The sequence below is a fragment of the Lathyrus oleraceus genome, chromosome 1 (assembly GCF_024323335.1).
Source record: "Lathyrus oleraceus cultivar Zhongwan6 chromosome 1, CAAS_Psat_ZW6_1.0, whole genome shotgun sequence".
NCBI lineage: Eukaryota > Viridiplantae > Streptophyta > Magnoliopsida > Fabales > Fabaceae > Lathyrus > Lathyrus oleraceus.
In genome coordinates this window covers 394,896,581-394,919,653 of record NC_066579.1, presented here as the reverse complement: position 1 = coordinate 394,919,653, position 23,073 = coordinate 394,896,581, and the positions used below count along the sequence as shown (strand labels likewise).

The 23,073-nt window shown below is 36.3% G+C and overlaps 1 long non-coding RNA gene and 2 other non-coding genes across 10 annotated transcripts; 2 read left to right on the top strand and 1 right to left on the bottom strand.

Annotated features, from left to right (window-relative positions):
* The first annotated feature begins 251 nt into the window (after positions 1–251).
* TRNAW-CCA (transfer RNA tryptophan (anticodon CCA)) lies at positions 252–323 on the top strand. Its single transcript has one exon. It is a non-coding gene; the product is annotated as a tRNA-Trp (tRNA).
* Positions 324–1,842: 1,519 nt separating this feature from the next.
* LOC127074332 (uncharacterized) lies at positions 1,843–5,994 on the bottom strand. 8 transcript variants are annotated; one of them, XR_007785986.1, is made up of 6 exons: positions 5,781–5,994; positions 3,574–5,646; positions 3,360–3,491; positions 3,097–3,209; positions 2,193–2,962; positions 1,843–2,103 (listed from the first exon to the last, which is right to left on the bottom strand). It is a non-coding gene; the product is annotated as an uncharacterized LOC127074332 (long non-coding RNA). The 8 variants fall into 8 exon arrangements; XR_007785988.1 differs by having other exon boundaries at positions 2,193–2,271; XR_007785978.1 differs by having other exon boundaries at positions 3,097–3,491.
* Positions 5,995–6,070: 76 nt separating this feature from the next.
* Positions 6,071–6,142, top strand: TRNAW-CCA (transfer RNA tryptophan (anticodon CCA)). Its single transcript has one exon. It is a non-coding gene; the product is annotated as a tRNA-Trp (tRNA).
* Positions 6,143–23,073: the final 16,931 nt, after the last annotated feature.

The following is a 23,073-nucleotide window of genomic DNA, read 5'->3' as shown; positions in this document are numbered from 1 at the left end:
AGAAATATTACAATCATAAAATCGTGTTTTGATAACACCATGTTTCCTAAAATCTTTAATGTGATAATAGAATGTTTATAACCAATAAAAATAGAACAATCAAAAAGCTTAGAATACCATTATCTTTTACCTTGCTTAGAATACCATTATCTTTTACCTTGCTTAGAATACCATTATCTTTTACCTTGCTTAGAATACCATTATCTTTTACCTTGTTTAAGGCTATAAACAGACGAAATGACAACACGAACGGATCCTTGGCGCAATGGTAGCGCGTCTGACTCCAGATCAGAAGGTTGCGTGTTCGATTCACGTAGGGTTCAACTTTCCTTTTAATTTCTGGACTTGCTTTTCCCCGCAGCTAAATTAGCTAAAAACATTGCTTATTGCCTCTACCCTATTTAAAGGAGATAACCTTTTTACTTATATGTATGTTTTTCCTTTTCCGTTTTCATTTTATTAATAGATTTTTCATTGATACAAAATAGATTTTCTTTGTATCTCTAAGATAGATTTTTTAAATATTAAAAGTTTTTTTAATTCATTTTTTATAAATTAAATGACTAATCTTAACATTCAATAACATAAATATAATTAAAAGCACATAAATAGATTATATTAAAAATTGGAAGAGTCAAAATATATTTTTTGATTATATATGATTGTATGAAAATCTTTGACGATTGCTCATTGCACGTTTAATAATTCTCTCAAATTGTTCCAGAAACTTAGAGAGAGAAGTTCTCCCCTCTCTATAACTTTTTTGGGAAATCTTCATCTTCACCTTCATCATTATAGTGAGTCATCCATATACCAACATTAGATTCAGAATTGAGGCGGGTCTCAAGGAGAAAATGGGTCCCCAAAACAGCGAAATCTCATTGGGATAATACAGGTTGGAGTAGAAGACATGAAGCTGGTTTTAACAAAAGAAGTCGTGAAGTTGGTTTCAACATAAGAAGATCGTCGCTTTTCTTCTCGTCATTTCCAAATGACCTAAGCGCAAAAAAATGTATGAGAGGATCCAAAGCTACGCGAATATCGATGAAGTGGTTATTCCGGATAAACGGAATGTCGAAGGAAGGGGCTATGGATTTGTGGGTTTCATTGACGTTGAAGATGCAAGTTTTCTTGCTACAAGTTAAGGTGAATCTTGAGACTAAGAAACCTAACACAACCATCAGGTTAGAGAGCTCTTATGCAGAAGTGTTATGTTCAAAAGATTTTTATCCTAAAGATGAAGCTAGGCGTAAAGTTTTGTTTCGAGTGGAAGATAGTGAGCTTAACAGATTCTACAAAGCTTATGTTGGGCTGATGGAAAATCCTGGGATTTCTTATAATATTCACGAGATATTTAATACTGCGAGATACTTTTCGGCGTTGTAACGATAATGATTTTGGGCATTGTCAAGATGAAGAAGAATATGAACAAGATGATGAAAGAGAAATTATAGGTTCCTTAGTATACATCAGGAATAAAGATAATTTGGTGGATGATGCAGTCAGGGAAGGGCAGCAGATCGAGTCGGTTAGAGTTTAGGCCCAAATGAAAATAAATACATTAGCAGACCGGTTTCCTAATTCGATTTTATTCAGGTTCGGTTTTTTCGGGCTTAACAGAATTGGGCCCAAATGAAAATAAATACATATATTTTTATTTGGACCAAGGATGGCCCAATTTTAAAAATGGTTAAAATACACTTTTAAGTCAAAAAAAAATTTGGTTTATTAAGAAACGGGTTAGATATTAGGCCATCAAAAAATTCACCATTTAAATTGTTAGAATACATTCTAAATAACTATTAGAACTCATATTTCACGTTATAACTAAAACAAATTCAATAACATTAACACAACTAAATTGTTTAATTAAAATTAAAATTAATCCTTCCTAGGACCACATAAAATCCAAGTTTAAAATTAATTCATCCAACATAAATCAATACATGCATTAACATTAACAAATCCAAATAAATCTAATACCATCAACCACCATAACCAAAGCACCTTTTCCTCTTATATATCACATTACAAACAATGAATGGTGATGTAATCAACATGATTTCCACCCTTGATTATAACAATGAAATTAATAAAGTTGGCCTGGAAAAAAAACAAATTTAGGTGTGTAAGACGATAAATTAACATCAATGAACCTTTAAATTACTATATGTTATAAGTTTGCTAGTCACCTGTTGAAAATGTTCTCATGATAGCTTAAGGCATGCAAGTGTTTCATAATTCGTTCCATAAACTCTTTCCCTTCAGCATCTAGTTTAAGCAATCATAAGACATATCTTAAAACCATGAAGAACAACGTTTATATGATTGTAAATCTCGTTGTCTTTTGATTCAACACAAGCATAAAACCAAATTACATAGAAAAAGAGTCTTATCCTAAAATCAAGACCTATTTTCAAGACAATAGATTATTATGAAGTTTAAAAAAACTCACAATGCTACGATCAATCATACAACATCCATATGATAATCATAAACTCGTAATCAAAGCAACAAAACCAATCAAATTTTGAATCAAATTTTGCACATTATAAACTATATGAAAAGCTTGGAGACTAGTGCTGACAAAACCAATTAAAACCTATGTGAATCAAACTTTGCACATTATAAACTATTTTCATCAAATTTTGCAACAAAATCAATCAAATTTTACACTGACGATTACCATCATGTTTTTCAGTATGTTACTTGAATAAATTCTAGTGCTGACATACACTATAAGTGACAGAACAAGACAACATCCATCAGCAGATTATGTATGAAGTTTAGAAAACTGGCCATTCTAAGATTAATCATAAAGCATCCATCAACGCATAGTAATGTTAGAAATGTATCAAAACCATATGAAAAGCATAAACTCGTAATCAAAACTCCCATACACCATCCATTCAGGTTGTTCATCAAAGCAACAAAACCAATCAAAACTGATCTTGTCAATAACCTAATGAAACAAAAGAAAAACCACATGAAGTTTCTACAAACATATATGATTAACTCTTCAGATGTAACAGTGACTCAAATGACAAGGTTAGAGTTTTGGATGAAAATAGATTAAGACATTGAGATTGAGCATACCGGGATGTCATTATCTATGATTTTTGGAATTCCAGCAATTACTACTTTCAGACCCCTCTTTCAGAATGCCTAGCTTCTATATTAATAAGATGCTAAGAAATTCATATATATTCCTGTATGTAACCAAGAAAGTTTATATTTTAATATTCTTTTAAAAAGTGTTTGGTTATGTTATTCATGGCTTAAAAAAAAGAGTCATTCATGACTCTAAAACATTAAAAAAAAGTGGCTGAAAATGTCGCAGAAAACATTAGAATACATACTTTATTTAACAAAGACGGGTTAACAAAATACAAGGGAATTCAAGCTTAATTTGTTTTAGGCATAACCATAAGGTTGTGACTGAGTCTGTGAGGATGGCATGGCCTTACTTCCAACTAAAGTTTTAGTAAATCCTATAATACATTTTAAAAATCAATTAGCAAAATATTACAAAATAAATTTTAAAAAAATACTTAAGAAAGATTGAAACAATACCTTGTAAAACATCTTCAAAAATCTCATACTCCTCATTGAATTCCAAGTCTTTGAATTGGTAAAAGGAAGGCCTCAACCAATTTTGAGCACAAATTAGAGCCTCTTCCATTTCTGGTTTGAGAGAGCTTATATATACCTCTAAAACCCTCCCACCCGTGCTAAAAGAACTCTCAGAAGCCACGATTGAAACTGGCGTGGGCATGATAGCTTTAACTATTTGGGACAGAACTGGGTATTGACCAGCATCATGTTTCTACCAACAAAGAATGTTAAACTTTTCTTCATCCTTTTCATTAAAAGTTAAACATTTTCCTTCTATATAACTTTAAAGCTCAATTTCTTCTTCCACTGAATCCATATACATCAAATGTTTCTGAAAAGCATTTTCCCTAACTACATATGTGGGTACTTCTTCGCTGGCAGCAGTTTCACGAAGAGAAACAATCGCCACAACAAATGAAATTGAGCCTCCAGTAGTGTCATATTCTTGTTTGTAAAGATTGAACAGTTTTGAAATATTGTCATTGATATCTTTTTAGTAGGGATTTTCTAGTGTCAGAATGTTTTCCATACATATCATTAAAGCACCATTCTACATATCTTAACTTATATCGAGGATCAAAGATAACACCAAAATAAAGTAGTTGGTTCATCTTAGTGATATCAACCCAATATTTACTATACTTTTCCAAGATGTCCCTAGTCACCTCAGCAAACAATCCATTCAGGTCCATGTTTAATTTCTTAAGCTCAATGTAGATGCCACCCAAGTACGGAAAAGCAGTATGCAAGCTTGCTTTTGTTGAAACAGAAAAAACGTTTGTCGACTCATAATAATTCTTTAAAAACTTAATAAAAACCCTAATATTATCCGAATCTTGACTACTAAGGGCAATCAACCTCAAATAAATCCCTATAGGCTTCATCCTTACCTTCTAGCTTATCAAAAGCAGTTTGAAACTTTTCAGCCGCATCTAACATCAGATATATCGAGTTCCATCTGGTTGAAACATCAAGACATACTGACGTCTTGCATGAAATCCCAACATATTCCACACATTCCTTGAACTTTAAATCCCTATGGGGTGAAGATCTAACAAACCTAATTGCATTTCTAACCCTTGAAATTGAGGTGTGGGCTAATTTTAATCCATCTTTCACAACCAGATTCAGTGGATGAGCATAATACCTCATGTGAAACCCAAACCCATCCATTAAAAGTCTATTCATGTTTCTTATTTTGTGTTCTAATTATTTAACAACAACATCATTTTATGAGGCATTATCTATTGCGATGGTAGAAATATTTCTCAGCCCCCACTTCTTCAAAACCTCCTCAAACTTCTTACCAATAGTTTTACCCCGGTGATTTAGGATAATTGTAAAGTTAATTATCCTTTTTGGCAATGCTAATCCTTATCAATAAAACAGGCAGTGAGGGTCAAGTAATTTAGATTTTGGACAGACGTCCAGCAATTTGTTGTAATTGCCACCCTACAACAATGAGACTTAAAGAACGCTTTCAACCTCACTTCCTCATCAAGATATAATTGGGGGGAAAAACCTAGTTATGGTTCTCCTTGGCAGTATAGAAAATTGGGGTTGCACTTTCCTACAGTACTTGAACCCCTCCCCTTCAACTGTTTTGAAATGTTTCTCATCTACAATGATCAAATAAGCCAATCCATTTATGCAAACTACATGGTTAAACCTAGAACTTAATGGAACCAACATATTTCCCTTAGTTGTTGAATATAACAAGATTGTTTGGATAGGGTCGATAGACACGTTCAATGCATACTTGAGGCATGTTTTCATGTGACTCTTTAAGTTTGATCTTCCATGTTTCTTTAGAGTCATGCATATACATTTTGTGGCAGTACTTACATTCAGCAGTTGGGGGGTCACTATCAGGAATAAGGTTAAAGTGATCCCATACCTCAGATCTCTTTATGTTACCATTTTCATCAAGTCTTCTTTTCTTTAGGCCAGTTGGTGGAAGATTGTGTGTTGTTGTAGTTTGTTGATTTGGTTGAGAAGGATCATTGGCAATTGGTGTGTGTTGCCCACTTGCTGAAACAATGAGTATTATTAGTTATAGTTTATAATAAATTATAAACTTACAGGTATTTTGTTGAAACAATGAACATAAACTAGACTAAAAAAAGCTCCCTCGTTGTGGTTAAGCGTTGAGGATGGAGGCTTACCGTCAGTGTTCAGTGAAGGAAAGGGTTTGTCATTCAGTGAGGGAGGAAAGTGAATGGTGATGATGACAGTGGTGTTGGATTTTTTAGGGTTTGATTTCAATTTGGGGGTGACGGTGACGGTGGCGGTGGAAGCATTGTTACATGTTTTAGGGTTAGGTTAGGTTGGAAGAAGAAGAAACAATTTCTCTGAGAAGGGAAGAAATGAGACATGATAGCGGAAACTGACATTTAAAACATGAAAGGAAACAAATATTTATATATAAATTACCAGACGAAACGTTATCATGAATGGATCCTTGGCGCAATGGTAGCGCGTCTGACTCCAGATCAGAAGGTTGCGTGTTCGATTCACGTAGGGTTCAATTTTCTTTAAATTTTTTTGTTATTTTTGGACCTGCTTTTCCTGGCCAGTAAATTGGCTAAAAAACCACTACATATTCTTCTATACTATTTCTCATATATCTTCACTTTTTCTCTCTTACCATTTATATCGTTATATAGAATGTATTTACACTATATGCGAAGATAATTTTTTAAAATATTTATTTACATTGCTTGATTAGATTTTATATTGTCTTGTTTTTATGTTACAAAATACTTCTTATATTTTTGGTGTGTGGTTGTGGATTTTTTTCTCTCTCTTTCATTTAGATTTATAGGATGATAGGGTATTTCCCTCATAGAGACGTAGGTATAAATAAAATTATTACAATTATTTTTCATTTTATTATATCTTTATTGAAATAAATTAGATTAGGTTAAAAATTAGAAGAAGTCGGAAAAAAAATTGGGCTTGATTATATTGTTGATGCACAAAAGGAAGAAGATGAAGATGCATGAGAGAAACAAAAGTTTCTAACAAATTCTAATAGAAAGTTGAAAATCTATTATGATCAAGATTACACTTTTCAAGCTAAAACTATACTTGGTTTATATGCTACTTAAAGCAAAATGCAAATCCAAATATAAGTTAAATTAAACTTAAATGCAATTGAAAATGAATTACAATCTAAAACCATCCTTTAATTCATATTCAGCTAATCAAAATCAACAACATCAATTCCATCCTCCAAATGGATAAAGTGTTCAGTCTTGATTGCTTTGGTTAGAATATCTTCCAGTTGCTTCTGAGTGCTATAATGCACAACTTCAAGCACACAATTCAGAACATGCTTCCTCAAAAAATGAAACTTTGTGTCAATGTGCTTGCTTCTTCCATGCATCACTGGATTCTTGGCAAGGCTTATAGTTGATTTGTTGTCAATCATTAACTTCACAGGCTTGCTCACCTCGATCTTTGGATCCTGCAGCAAGTTTAGAATCTACATAACTTGACAGGCAGACAATGCACCTGCAATGTACTCAGTTTCATATGTTGACAATGCAACCACTGGTTGCTTCTTGGAGCACCAAAAAATAGGACCTCCTAAATACTTGAAAAGATATCCATAATTAATTCTTTTATCAACTATGTCTCTACACCAACCAGAGTTTGAGTAGCACATCATCTCTGAATTAGATTCAACACCAGAAGGGAACAAACTCCATACTTCAGATTACCCTTAACATACCTCAGTATCCTAACAACAGATTGGTAATGTGACCATTTTGGCTTGTTCATAAACCTACTCATCATTCCAACTGCATAGCAAATATCAGGTCTGGTATTACAAAGATATCTCAATGAGCCTACCAACTATTTAAAAGTTGTAGCATCTACATCATCACCCTAAATATCAGAATCAATCTTGTGATTTATTTCAACATGTGTGATTGCAAACTTGCAATTGATGAACTCAAATCGCTTTGAGAGCTCAACTTCATACTTCACTTTATTCAATATTATACCCTTACCATAGTACATAATCTTCACCCCTATAAAATAAGTCATATTTCCTAGATCAGTCATCTCAAACTCATTCATGAGCACCTTTTTGAACTTAGCTATCTTAGTTGAACAACTCCCTATTAGCAATATGTCATCAACATAGAGACACACCATAGTCATATTTCTATCAAATGTATGTTAAACATAAACATCATACTCTATCTCACATTTTATGAATCCTTGAAGCTTGAAAAATGAATCAATTTTCAGATTCCAGGCTCTAAGAGTTTGTTTCAGTCCATAAAAGGATTTATGTAACATGTACACCATCCCTTCCTGATTCTTTTTCATAAATCCAGGAGGTTGTGATACATAAACTTCCTCTTATAAAGGACCATTCAGAAATGAAGATTTCAAATCTAAATGCATTAGAGGTCAATTCATATTAGCAACTATAACAATAACTGGTCTGATTGTTTCATGTCTAGCTATAGGAGCAAATACCTCAAAATAATTATTCTAGATTTCTATAGAAATCCTCTAGCTACTAACCTTGCTTTATGTTTGCCAATTGATCCATCTGGCTTTAGTTTCACCTTCTAAACCCATCTGACAAAAATGGATTTCTTGTTCTTTAGAAGCTCAGTCAACTCCCAAGTCTTATTTCTTTCTATAACCTCAAGTACTCCTTTCATGGACTTCAGCCATACTTTCTTATTGAGAGCTTCTTCTATACTTGCTAGTTCATATTCCACCATTATGGAACACTTAATGACTTCCTTTTCAGAGTCTATTTCAGTATCTTGCATCAATTCAAAATATGCAAGCCTTCATGGAATCTGTTGAATTCTCTATGGCCGAGTTTCAGAAGCAGGACCACCTTCAATATCTACAACTTCAGAAGCTCCACCTTTAGAAACTATAACTTCATAATCTCCACCTTCAGAAGGTCTATCTTCAGAGGCTAGATTATCACAAAAGTATGGATCATCATCAGAATCTTGGTCACCATCAAAATCTGAATCATCCTTAGAATCTGAATCATTAGATTCTCCTTTAGAGTCAGACTCAACTTCAGCATCAGAGTCACCTTCAGACTGTGACTCATCTTTAGACTCAGAATCTCCTTCAGAGGCATATTCTCCTCTAGAGTTTGAAATGTCTTTAGAAGTTAACTCAGGTGTTAACACTGAACTAGAATTGGATTGAGACTTGTTCCAATCCCATGCTTTTGATTCTTTAACACTGACATCTCTGTTGAACTCAACTTTGTTAGTGACATGACAATGGATCTTATAAGCACATGTATTGTGGTACCCTACAAGCAACATGACTCTACTTCTGTCATCTAACTTCATTCTCTTAGCATCTAGAACATGTTTATAACAAACAGAGCCAACCAACTTCAGCTGGCTCACACTTTGCTTGTCTCCAGTCCACTTCTGAATAGGAACTATTTCCTTCATCTTCTTAGTTGGACACCTATTGAGCACATACGATGCAGTGGCAACAATTTCTCCCTACAAGGTGTGAGAAAGCTTCTTCTCCTTCAGCATGTTCATTTCCATATCAAGCAAAGTTATGTTTCTTCTTTCAACAAGACCATTGTGTCGAGGATGGAGCAGTAACCTCGTGTTCAATTCCATTCTCCTTACAAAACTTCTTTAAATCTATAGAGTTGTACTCACCTCCACCATCAGTTCGCCTGACCACTTTGCTTTTTAGCCTTCACCTTGAACTTCTGAAACTCAGTAAACACCTCATGCTTAAACTTCATGAGTGTTAACCATGTCATTCTTGTGAACGCATCCACAAATGACACAAGATAATTATTTCCTCCATGTGAAGGTACTTCAAATATCCACATACATCAGAATTCACTACTCCAAAAGCATGTTTTGCTCTTGAATATACTTCTGATGCAAATGGAGATCTAGGTTTCTTAGCTTTCATGCATATCTCACATGACTTCTTAGGATTGAAAATCTTAGGAATGCCATGTATCAACTTCTTAGAACTCATATGACCTAAGCTTCTAAAGTTCATATGCCCCAGTCTCTTATGCCACAAGTCACTGTCACCTTCAGTACCTTCTACACTAAGGCACTTAGTTTCAGTTGTTTCCACATTCACCTTCAATGTCCTGTTGCTTCCCTGTTTATACTGCATAATTATCTTCTGATCATAATCATACAACTTCAAGAGATTGTCCTTCATAGTAACTGAGAAACCTTTCTCAATTAGCTGACCTATACTCATCAATGGCTCTTCATGCCAGGAACATACCAAACATCCTTAATCAGAACAGTTTTTCCATTCTTCACTCTGACCTTGACATTTCCTATTCCTTCAGCATTCAAATACTTATCATCAGCATATCTGATCTTTGTCCTCTTTCTAGAATCAAAGTCAATAAGCCAGTGTTTGTTTCTAATTAGGTGATTTGAGCAGCCAATGTCAATATACCACCAGTATATGAAATATCCCATCATATTCATAAACCATCAATAGCATAGTGTAACACCTCAAAATTTTCCCTCCTCTCTTGGGACTAGCTTAGCATATTGCATTTCATTTTTAGGGCATTAGGCATTTGCATATTGCATATCATGTGAAATAAGCAAGTCATACTCCTAAGTCTTTATCAGAAGATAGAGAGGTTAAAAGATTCAAGCTTGAGGGTCTCATGAATTGATCACTAATCATCTAATGGTTGTGCTTCAATTAGGGTTTCTTGGTTCCTCAAGGAGGTGGGGCATTATCTTGGTTTAAATGGTACATCATCATCATCATGGTTCATTATTTCTGATCAAGTTCCTTGGGATTAGGGTTTTAACCTCTGGTCAACCCTAATCAGTTGCATTATGCCAATCAGGGATTTTCAAGGAGATTAGGTCTTTAATGAGATGGAGATCATCATGTGATTTTATTGAGCTTGTATAAGCTAGGGTTTCATTTTGGTGCCATTTCATCAAATGGTTGAGGCTCAAAATCATCTGTGTATGTCCAAGTCATCCGTCAACCATAAAAGTCAGCTGCCAAGTCAACTGTTGGATTTGGAGGTGGGAAGTGACTAGAAATGCTTCATTCATGTTCAAACAAGTCTCATTTGACATTTCAAACATCAACTTTGAAGAATTTAAAGTCAGGTCAAAACTTTCCAAAAATAGAAAGTGACCTGTAATTTGAATTTGCCAAAAATGGGAAGGTTTTCAACTCAAGATTACATCATAAAGAAAGCTTCAAATGAAATTTAGTTGAACATGAAAGTTGTAGATCTTTCTCTCCCATTTCCAAAAAGTCCAAGATCATAAATTTCTCATGTGTGGTTAAGGAGATATGATCAAATCTTGACAAAGTGTACATTAAACTTCAAATGGGCATAACTTCTCAACCAAAACTCCAAATTGGATGGCTCTTTTTGCATTGCTCTTATTTTGATCTCTAGTTTCCAAATCTTGCATTACATGACATGCACTATCATCACATGAATATTTGGAAATTCACTTGATTTTTGGAGGGAAAATATGGAATTTAAAATTTGTGCATTATTTGAACATTGTGCCATTGCCTTTAGCTCCAAAACAGATTTTTGAGTGAAAATGAATCACAATTCGTGTACTGTTCACATGCATTTTCATGCATAAGGGTGAAAATCCCAATTTGCATTTGCACCTCATATTTGTTAATTTCATTTGCATTGGCTTAAACTTGATTAAGGCATGATTAGTAGAACATATATAAGCCTAAACCATAACTGTTTTTCAGTTAGCTTCTCATAATTTCAGATCTAGATCTCAATTCATCAAATTTTTCTCTCAAAATTTTCTTCCAATTTCTTCAAACAAATTGCATTTATCGTGATCAATTCATCATCTGGAAGCATCTTTGAGCAAGTTTGAAGGAAGAACCAAGAGAATCCACGACTGTTTGTTCATGCTTGAAGCTTGGAAGCAACAATGGTGAATCCAAATTCTGGTTGATTCGTGCACAATTGAACTTCAAGTTTTCATCCAATCAACTGTACAAGCATCATAGAGAAGCATTGGAGCATCACAAGGCCTTGAATCACTCGAATTCCAAATCTGCTCTTCAAGAGGTCACGAAATCGAATCTCTCTTTTCTCAAAATTATTGTGATATTATTGTAGATCTATGTTTGCTGGTCATGCTGAGCTTTAAATCGTGAAATTCCATGCATGTTTGAGTGAGTTAGGTTGATTTAAAGTTTTGTGCATGAATGATAATTGCTTCGATTCTCTTTGTGTGCTTTGATTCAAGCTTAGCTATGCGTGTATTCTTGATGTATGATGAAGGATCTTCATATTGATGTGTTTAATTTCAAGTTCTGGAAATATTGTTCTTGATGTTCTTGAGAATTCCACTGTTCATGCATTCACGATGAAGGAGATGAAGTGCAGACCTTTTGGCCACGGTTTTGATGCATTTTTGCCAACGAAAATCTGTTGCAGATTGTTTCCCTAGGGTTTGCACGTGATTGGTGCATGCAATTCCCATGCTGGTCTCTGATTGGCCATTTTGCTTTGAGCGTACCATTGGCTGCCACCACATAAGTGGAACGCAGCGTTTTAGCTGCTGGCGCCATAATTCAAATTCAAATTAAATAATTCCATTTCATTTCATTTAAATGTCACATATTCATTTCATTTTATTTCAATCTTTAAAAAATCAAAACAAATTGAATATTGCTCCAAAAAATACCAGGTTTTTTGCATTATGATCCTTGTACTCTCTACTTTTTTATCACCATGATTTTGCAAATTGTGCTTGGCTGAATATTTTTTGGTGCTAGGATGATTGAACATGTATCCATTTTGTACCTTGCCTGGCTATATCATTTGTGAAATGCTGGTTTTTAATCCAATGAATATGAAAATTTGCATGATGAAACTAGACTCATTGCTTGACATTTTGGTGTTGATTTGGTATTTTTACCATTTATCATTTCTGTTTTATGATCATGTTAAGTTGGTGTGACAATTTATGTCACACCTTTTGATGTTCAACTTGTGCTATGTGTTTGCCTTGCTAAATGATCTCCAATTGTCTTGATTTTTTGTATGATGCATGCTATGGATGTTGTGATTGCTCATGATTTTTGTTGGAATTTTTGGAATTATTTCTGATTTAATTGAGATTTTTCATTCTGGTTGGTCACATTTGAGCTTTAAAATTGCCTTGAACTTCAATTGATCATGAAATGCTTTTGGTTAATGATATTAATGTGAGACCTTTTGGATTGTTTCAAGATGTGTTTGAAGTTGATTCATGTTAATTTTCAGCTTCAGTTTTAAATTTTTCTCCACCTCTGACCCTAGGCTTTGACCTAGTGGTTTGTTGCTTATCTTTGAGCTTTGATTTCAGGTTGAGCATTCAAGTTCCATAGTTGATGATGCTCTATCACTTGAGCATTTGATGTTTACTTTTGGCTACTAACCTTGTGTGTTTTGTAGGGTTGTTAACTCATTTGAGTTTGACTTGTTGGCTTATGCCTTTGCTCATTGGGTTTGACTGTTTGGTATTAATTGTTGTCTATTTGCCTGTACAGTTGAACTGATTTATCTGATGTTTCCACAGGTACATAAGTTGCTTAAGTTCAATTTGAACTTGCTTTGCTTGGTTGCTTAACCACTGAGGTATAACTCTCTGACTTCATGTAGTCTGGAAGACCTGTCCTGTTATGTGGGCAGGCACCTGTCTGAAGCCCTCCTTAAGAGGCAATGCTTGTGTTTGTTTATTTTTGTGCCAAGCAGGAAAAGTCCTCTTATGAGGCAATTGGCAGATAAAAGAGATGTGCAATCCATCTCCTGCTATTCAGTGTGTCATCCACTTTGCTCACACCTTGTGTTGATGCATTGTGGATATTAACCCAAGATCTTTGTTGTGTCAGTCATATGTGGAGAAGAGTTCCTACTTTCTGAACTCCCGCACTTTCATTTGTCTGAAGCTCTCCCAGGCCAGGGATAAGAGTTGTGAGGTCCTACCCTCACTTCCCATTTCATCTGCTTCACCCTAACTCTCAATGTTAGGGTTAAGAGCTAACTACACCCGATTCCAGTTGGCTTGTGTTTCACAGCCTAACCTTGTATGAGCCCAATTGTGTGCATATAGTGTGTGTGCTTGCTTTTTGTGCTTGTATGTATTTGCCTGTGTTGTCTAGGATAGCTTGCTCCCTGTGCAAGTTAGATAGAAACCTCAACCTAGGACCATTGTGGATTGCATGATAACTATTAGGCTCGAGTCAGGCTCCCTTCTAGTTTGTCATTTCCCAGTCTCTGGTTAGGTTAGAAGTTCTTTCCCTGTTCAGGGGAACTACGTCGCCCTGATCCTCATACCAGATGAGGTACGTAGGCAAGAGATCGTGCGAGATCTCTCCGGGCACGCTTTTCCTTTTTGTGTGTATTTGCTTGACAGCTAGCAGGCTCGAGTACCAGACTCCCTATTAGCTTGTTTGTTCAACTTTGTTGTTTCTTTTGAAGACTCAGCGTCCATTTAACCTCTTGTTTCTTGGAGTCTGACGTAAGTCCAGCGATTGGCAGTCGGTTTCCTGTGTGTGGTTTGTTTGTGTGGAGTCTGACGTAAGTCCAGCGATTGGCAGTTGGTTTCCTGAGTGTGTTTGTTGGTTCGGAGTCTGATGTAAGTCCAGTGATTGGCATTCGGCTTCCATGTTTGCATGTTTGTGTGGAGTCTGACGTAAGCCCAGCGATTGGTAGTCGGTTTCTTGTGTGTGTGTTTTGTTTCGGCGTGCGTGAGCCGAACTACGGTAGCTCTGATTCTCATTACAGATGAGATACGTAGGCATAGGATGCGATATCCTAGCGAGCCCGTTCCCCCTTTTCTTCCATCTGTGTCTTATTCCAGTGTGTGTGCATTCTTTGAGCAGTGTTTAGCAACCTTTCTTCTATTCTTTTGAGCATGGATCCCGTCGAGTACGACGGATGCGTAGGGGTGCTAATACCTTCCCTTCGCATAACCGACTCCCGATCCCATCTCTCTTTGGTCGCGAGACCATGTCTTTTCCAGGTTTACTTCGAGTGTTTCCTTTCCCTCTTTTGGGATAAATAACGCACGGTGGCGGCTCTGTTGTTTTCGTTTTCCCGCCAGTTGTTTTTCGCGGATGCGACACATAGGTTCATAATCAGACTCTCATTTGGCTATGTTTCCTTCTTATGATTTCCTTTCCTTTTTTGACCAACAGTCAGCAACAAAATGGCCAAACTTCTTACAACAATAACATTGAACCTTCTTCTTGTCAAAATTCTCTTTTCCATTCTGATGCTTCTTCTTATCAGAGTTGGAGATTTATGACTTTTGATAACTACCATGTCTCTTCTTGACCTATTACCAAGTTTTCTTCTGATTTTTCTTACCAGAATACGCCTTCAGAGCCTGCTTTACCTCTCTTTCAGAGGGTCTCTCAGTCAGACGCAAATTTTGTGCCTCTAGACTACTTTGCAACTCTTCAATTCTCATGGTGCTCAGATCCTTAGAATGTTCAATTGCAACAACAATATAATAACACTGAGGAGTAAGAGATCTTAATACCTTCTCAATGATTACATGTTCAGGAAGAGTCTCTCTACAAGATTTCATCTCATTTGTAATCAGAATCACTCTAGAGATGTAATTTGGTATCTTCTCATTGCTCTTCATGTTAAGATTCTCATACTGTTTACATAGATACTAGAGCTTCACCTTTTTCACTAATGCATCACTGTCGTAGCACCGTACTAGTGTGTCTCGCATAGCCTTCGCCGTCGTGGAATCAACGATATTCTCAAACACATTCACATCAACACACTGATGGATGTACAACAAAACTTTCTGATCTTTCTTCCTCAACTCTCTTGTCATACCCAAAAATTTACCCTCCCTCTTCCTATCTTTTTATTTGTGTCCCTTGCATACATGAAATCATCTCATCCATCATCATGTCATTAGCATGACCATTTCATTTGGTCATGGATTCACAAGCATGTGTAAGATCCCAATTTTGACCCTAAGATCTCTCATGTTATCTCATCATTTGCATTGACTTTGGGATCACACCTTGGCATCCTCCTTACCCCTCGTCCATTGGGTTTGCATTGGGAGAGGTAACCAAGAACATTTGATTGTATCATACTTTTTTTTTCATTATTTACTAACCAAAATACCAAAAATATGTCTATGTATAACTTTGTTTCTTTTGTAGGTAATGTGTATATCCACTAATGCCTCATCAAGCTCATATCTAGGGTTTGAGACCCTCAATGCAAGGAGATCAATTAATATATGGTTCACATTGTCTCTAAACATCATATATGGGTCCCCATGTTCTTCATTTATCATTTTGATCAAGAATTCATCAAGAATTTGAAGCTTCTTTGCCTTGGAAGCCCTAATTCATCTAGGTATCTTGTGTGACTTTCTCAGCAAGTTTCTTCAATATTTGATCAAATATATCAAGAGATACTTCATTATAAATCATATTGTACATATATGATCCTCCATGAGTCCAAGAGATCAATAGAACTTCAAGTTTGCAAGTTGGTTCATGGTGGTTGACCAGAGAAAGTCAACTGGTCAAAACCGAGGTTCACTAGACCCTATCTCCTACAATAAGAGTAAAGTTACTCCTTATGACATTCCAAACAACTTTCATGCTGAGTTCAAGAGCTAGTTTTTCTTGGAAAGTCATTTTTTATGGTGAAAGATTATAGGTCATTTTGTATGTGCCCTAGTTAGGCAGTCAACTTCCAAGGACCATAACTTGCTCAATTTTCATTAGATGAAGACCATCCAAGTTTCATGATCAAATTCAAGGTGTCTTATCCAACTTTTATTATTTTATAAACTTCAAATTCAACTTGCAAGGGCATGTTACAAGAGGAAACATTATAGATTATTTTGGGCCATTACCATTGAACACGCGATTTTCCTCAACTTCTAAAATGCATAACTCCTTCATTCCAAATCCAAATGAGGTCAAATTTGTGATCAAATTGAATAGGTTTTAAATAGATACAACTTTGATGAATGAATGTTTTCCATTTCCATTTGAAGCCCATAACAAAAGTTATTCAAGGTGGAAGAAGTGAACATTTGACTTGGTACTTCGAAAAATTTCAATTATGTTTGATTTCTCAAACTTCCACCTCAAAATTCATCATGATCCAAGTTTCAACTGGAAAAGTGTTCAACATGAAAGTTGTTCCACTTGATCTCACATTTCCAAAAAGTCCAAAATAACTTCATTTGGCAAGGATTGAGTGACTTGCGCATGGCTTTTCCTCAAGATTCCATTTGGACGAATCTCATTACCATTTCCCAAATTCAAATGATTGGCTTCATGACACACTTTCAACATCACTCATGATCAACTTTGGACCTTTTGACATCACTTTATGAGCCTATCACACGCTCATGCATCCATGCAACTGAGAATTGCTATTTTTGGTATTTGATTGGAAGAGTGTGGAAATCAATTGTTCAGCCTATAAATACATTGCCTCATTCTCAAAATTGAGGAGACCTTCCCCAAGCTTTGATCCTACAACCTACCCTTCACCATTAGAGGATAAACTTAAACGTTTTCAATTGAAAATCGAGTTTCAATTTCACTTTTGTGTTGAAGTTGAAACTCCAAGAATCCAAGTCATTATTTGATCCTATTCACTTCCTGCAAGCTTCTGAAGTCAAGCCAAGGCCAATTGGAAGCAAGATCAAGCAAGATTCAAGCTCCTCGAAGGTGATTTTTCAGAGACTTTCTCTCTTCGATTCTCTCTTAATTCTTCACCATTCTCTTTGATTTTTGGTTGGTTGAAGTCCTACCGATGTAAGCAACAAGATTGAGTTACTTTGAGGTCAAATCAAAGCAACTCAGTTCATGATCCTCAAAATTCAAATCCCTGTATCTTTCAATATACTTGGAATTGGAAAAAATTGAGGTCAGATTCGAGCTCCTGAGCATTTTTCCTTTGAATCAATGTCCTTTTTTTTCATTTTAGTGAATGTTGATGGTGGACCAATCTGGTGAGGTCCACTGGAGAAGAAGACCGGAGCCCTAGCTCTGGTGATGTGTTGGTGTCGCATCCTGCGAAAAATCAACCGGCGAAGCTCAAATAAAAACACAACACAGAGCCGCCACTGCGCGTTATTTATCCCAAAGTAGGGAAAGGAAACGCTCAGAGAAACCTGGAAAGGAAATGGTCTCGCGACCAAAGAGAAAGGGTAAGGGAGTCGGTTACGCAAGGGGAAGGTATTAGCACCCCTCACGTCCGTCGTACTCGACGGGATCCACGTCCTAGAATAAAGAATAGGTTGCTAAAACATCACACACACACACGGGGAACGCAGGTGGGGTTAAGAGAAACGAGCTCGATAAGGTATCGCACCTTATGCCTACATATCTTGTCTGGAACAAGAATCAGAGCCACTGTAGTTCGGCTTACGCACGCCAAACAACACAAAACACGCGAACAAACAAAGGTGGCAAACATGGAGCCCGACAACCACTTGATGGAGTTATGTCGGCATCCGAACCAAAACACGCACCAAAGGGCAAACGTGGAGCCCGACAACCACTTGATGGAATTATGTCGGCATCCGAACCAAAACACGCACCAAAGGGCAAACGTGGAGCCCGACAGCCAATCACTGGGCTTACGTCGGCATCCGAACCAAACACACAATCAGATAACAAGTAAACACACGCAAAAAGAAAAAGGTTGCCCGGAGTGGTCTCGCACGACCACCTGCCTACATACCTCGTCTGGAACAAGGATCAGGGCGATGTAGTTCCCCTAAAAGGGACTGAATTACTAGTCAGAACAGAAGGAGACACAACACTAGGGAGACTACGACTCGAGCCTAGATGTTGTCATGCACAGTCATCCCTAAGTTCAGTTTTCTATCCTACTTGCATAAGCAAGCCTATCCTAACCAGGAAAGAAGCAAGCACACAAGCAAACAACATACAAGCATACATCAAATGAGAACAAGCCTCTCAAACAGATATCCACATAGCACGCACTATAACCAAACAAGTGGCTCACACAATAGGTTTGACTGCCTCAGCAAGTCGTCTGTACGGGCTGTGTTTGCTCTTAACCTTGCCATTACGAGGCTAAGGTGAAGCAGATGAAAGGATGAAGTGAGGATCAGACCTCACAGCTCTTATCCCTAACCAGGGAGAGCTTCTGACAAATGAGCATGGGTCCAGAATAGGGGAACCCTTCTATACTCGATGACTCCGACTCGATTGTGCGACAGCACAGATCTTGGGCTTGTGTTCTCAATGCTACAACCATGTAATGGGAGCAATGAGAAGACTCACAGAATAGTGGGGGGTAGATTGCATACCCCTACCTTCCACCAATTGCCTTATTTAAAGGACTTTCACCTGCTTGGCACGAAAAATAAACAACCACAATCATTGCCTCTTAAGGAGGACTTCAGACATTTATTTGCCCGGCCCGGTAACAGCCGGGTCTCCAGACTACATGAAGTTAGGAAGTTATACCTCAATGCAAGTTGCTTAAGCAAAGCAAAGCAAAAGTTCACAAGGAACTGAGCAACTAAAAGTACCTGGAAACAGTCAAACACAGTTAGTACTCAGACAGACAAAACTAAACAGCAAGTATCAACCAATTAATCTATACAGATCAATGCACAACAAAGCAAGCTCAAAGCTCAATCCCAAACTTCACAACCTACAAAACAATGTTATGTTAGTGTACAAACATCAAACAACATCAATTACATTTAACTTGATTCATTCTCCATGTGCATTATGCTTTTGATCCTGAAAAATCAAGCAAATATTAGCAACAAGACCACTAGGTTAAGCCTAGGGTCCAAAGGCAAGAAAAAATCCTAAACAGCAAGGGATATCCAACCAAACTCAAATTAATGTCAAACAAAAGCCAACACAATTAATCCAATGTCCATATCATTCATTATATTTATTTCATGCACAAAACAATCCAAACTAGCTCAAATGGAACACCAAACATCCAAACAGAACTATTGCATTCAATTCCATATCAAAACAATTCTAAAAATTCTCAAATAATTTACACCTAAACAGCACATGTTCAAGGTCTAGCATGTCAAATTTTAGCTTAATTGGACAAATGGAACCATGTCAATGAAAATCAACAAAAACAGACACAACTATATGCTCCAAATCACAACATCAACACATGCTTCCCCTTCAAAAATTCATAACTCAATGAAAACAGTAAAGAAATGAGTGAGACCAAAACAGGGATGTCACATCATGTGTCTATAACTATCATACAAAATTTCATGATCATTCAATACCATATGAGCATTTCACATTGATTCTACCAACCTATGTCACATGAACTTGTAAATTCAACCACCAGAGATGAAAAATAGCAATCAATTTGAAAATGCCACATAAAATTCCACAAAAATTCACATAGCATCTTAACATGTTAATGAACCATCATGCAAAATTTCACATCATTTCACCAAGTATAGGTCACTCAAATAAATCCAGCAAATTGACATAATGAGGTGTGACACAAATTGTCACACCTAAGTTCCAAAATTCATATCTCAATGATCAGGTATCAAAAATTCATGAAATCTACATGTAAATAAGCATCAACCAGTCAACAATCATCACAAAAATTTTCAGACATTTCTTTTAGAATATGAGGATTTCATGATCACAATAGCACAAGGTACCAAAAATGCACATATGTGAAAGAACCCTAGGTCAAATATTATTTCTACCATGCACAACTTTGACCAATAGGTCAAAAATCATCTACAGTCAACAAGGAAGTCAAAGAAACAATCCTCATATTTTTCTGAATTTTCTATAATTTTCTATGAATTATCTAAAGCTTGGCATGATTTTTTTAATGATTTTTAGAATTAATATTATTAATTGAAATTTGACAATGGCACAATTGTAATTATGTTATGGCGGGGGCGGCAAACAGCCTATTCAAAATTTCAAACGAATTTCTGGATCAAACAAGCATTCATCATCACTTTCACTCAACAATTTACCAGAACACTCAAGAACACGTGAAATCCAAATCCTAACCAAAACGAACAAATGGATAGCCATTGGACTCGTCTAAGCACGAGGATCTCGAATCTCAACTTAATTTCATCTAAATGTTCATGTATCTCTCAAATCGAACGAGTTAGTGTTTTGGATCCAATCTTTAAATCCAGATTTCTTCACCTACAGTCATCTATTTCATAAACTAAACACATCACCATAACCTATGTAGCATGCTCTTTCAAACGCACATGAACATTAAGCATTTCGTGAGTTTCGAATTTCACATACCTGGAGATGGCAGCAGTGAAATCGGTGTTCTTCGAGCTTTTCTTCCTCAAACAGATGCACTAGATGCTTCAAAGAGTTGGATGATGCGATTATGTTTGATTGAAACAGCTCCTAATGCTCACAATCACAATTTGCCATTGATGATGCTTCTTTGAACAGTTGAGTTTCGCACTGCTTTTCACTCCAATCTTCACAAACAGTTGGAGATGATGATGATAGGAGTTCAAATCAAAAGAAAGTCGAAGATTGATCAACAATTGATGAAGTTGAAGGTTTTGGTGTTCTTGAAGATTTGAGAGAATGTGATGAGTTTTCAGATCTGGTTTTGGGATTTGTGATATTCTGTTATGATTAGAATGTGTTTAGGAATATATACTTCAGCTTAATCCACACTTAATCACCTTAATTAACCAAACCAAATGTAATTAGCATAATGTGATTTAATTGTGAAAGCTCCAAAACGCCCTTGCCAACTATTGCCATATGACAGCTCATGACAGCCCAAGCAAGTCACATTTGATGTTTAGAGGCAAATGCAAGATCAAAACAGAGTTGTGTGTTGATACCAAAGCTTCTGCATCAATGCATAGCATTTTATAACAGTATGCATCGATGCGTAACTTGTATGTATCGATACATAGCACTTTTTAACAGTATGCATCGACACAGAACTCGTATGCATCGATACATAGCATTTTTTAACAGTATGCATCGATGCGTAACTTGTTTGTATCAATACACAACACTTTTCAACAGTATGCATCAACACATAACTCGTATGCATCGATACATAGCACTTTTTGCCTTGCATGCATCGATGCGAAACTCGTATGTATCGATACATGGAAAATTTTGCCATGCACGCCCGGTGGTAATTTGATCATATCTCCTCAACCGTTCATCCGATTCTCATGATCTTGGACTTTTTGGAAATGGGAGAGAAAGATCTACAACTTTCATGTTGAACAATTTTTCATTTGAAGCTTCCTTAGACACGTGGCTTTGAGGTCCAAAACTTTCCATTTTTGGAAACTTCAATTACAAGTCACTTTCTATTTTTGGCAGTTCTTGTCCTGACTTGATTTTCTTCATTTTTAAGCTTTGAGATGTCATATAACACTTGTTCCAACATGAATGAAGTGTATCCAACTCATTTCCACCTCCAAATCCATCAGATCATGTACAGTTGACCACAGTTGACTTTTTCATCTGATAGATGAATCTGGCAATGCATAGATCAATCTGAGCTTCAATCTTCAACTGAAATGGCTCAAGGGTGAAGCCCTATCCTCAATAAGCACAAAATAATCATAGAATGAACCCCATAACCATCATAAACCCCATCTCCTGATTATGCCCAGATTGGCCCAATGCAACTGATTAGGGTTGACCAGTGGTCAAAACCCTAATCTCAAGGAATCTGCTTCAATCACTTGATGAAAACAAACCATGATGATGATGATGTATCATTGTAATCAAGATGAAGACCAATATCCATTGAGAATCACAAAACCCTAATTCACAGCCCAATCCTCAGATGGCCAATGATCAGTCAATAAACCCTAGGCTTGCACTTAGACTTCCTCATCTTCTAATCAAGACTTGGGAAGATAGATCGCACAATGTAACCACATGATATGCAATATGCAATGCCTAATGACCTAAAATGATATGCAAAATGATAATGCTAGTCCCAAGAGAGGAGGGCAAATTTTGAGGTGTTACAGCTGGCATGCCTCATGACCATCTGATCATGTTAATTTGTTTTAATTTGAGCCATTCCTTTTAAATATCACGCGTGTGTTGCATTGACTAAAGTCCACCATAGATAGCACACGCGTGGCCATCAGATCTATCACCTTAATTAATGAGGAAGATCTGATGGCCCTTGTTTTTTTTGCTTTTTATTTTAATTTCTGAATTTCTTTTAATTGCTCCTATTTTATTTAATTAATAGAAATTTCATTTTTAATCCAAAAAATATGGACTTTCACCAAAAATCTTTAAATATTTTCCTCGGAAAATTGGCCTGATTGCCATAAGTGCTTCGACCTGATCGTCGGAAACTTCTTCGATCTGAGAATCGGAAACTGGCTTGAATGCCACATCGGTCTGAATACCGCCTCG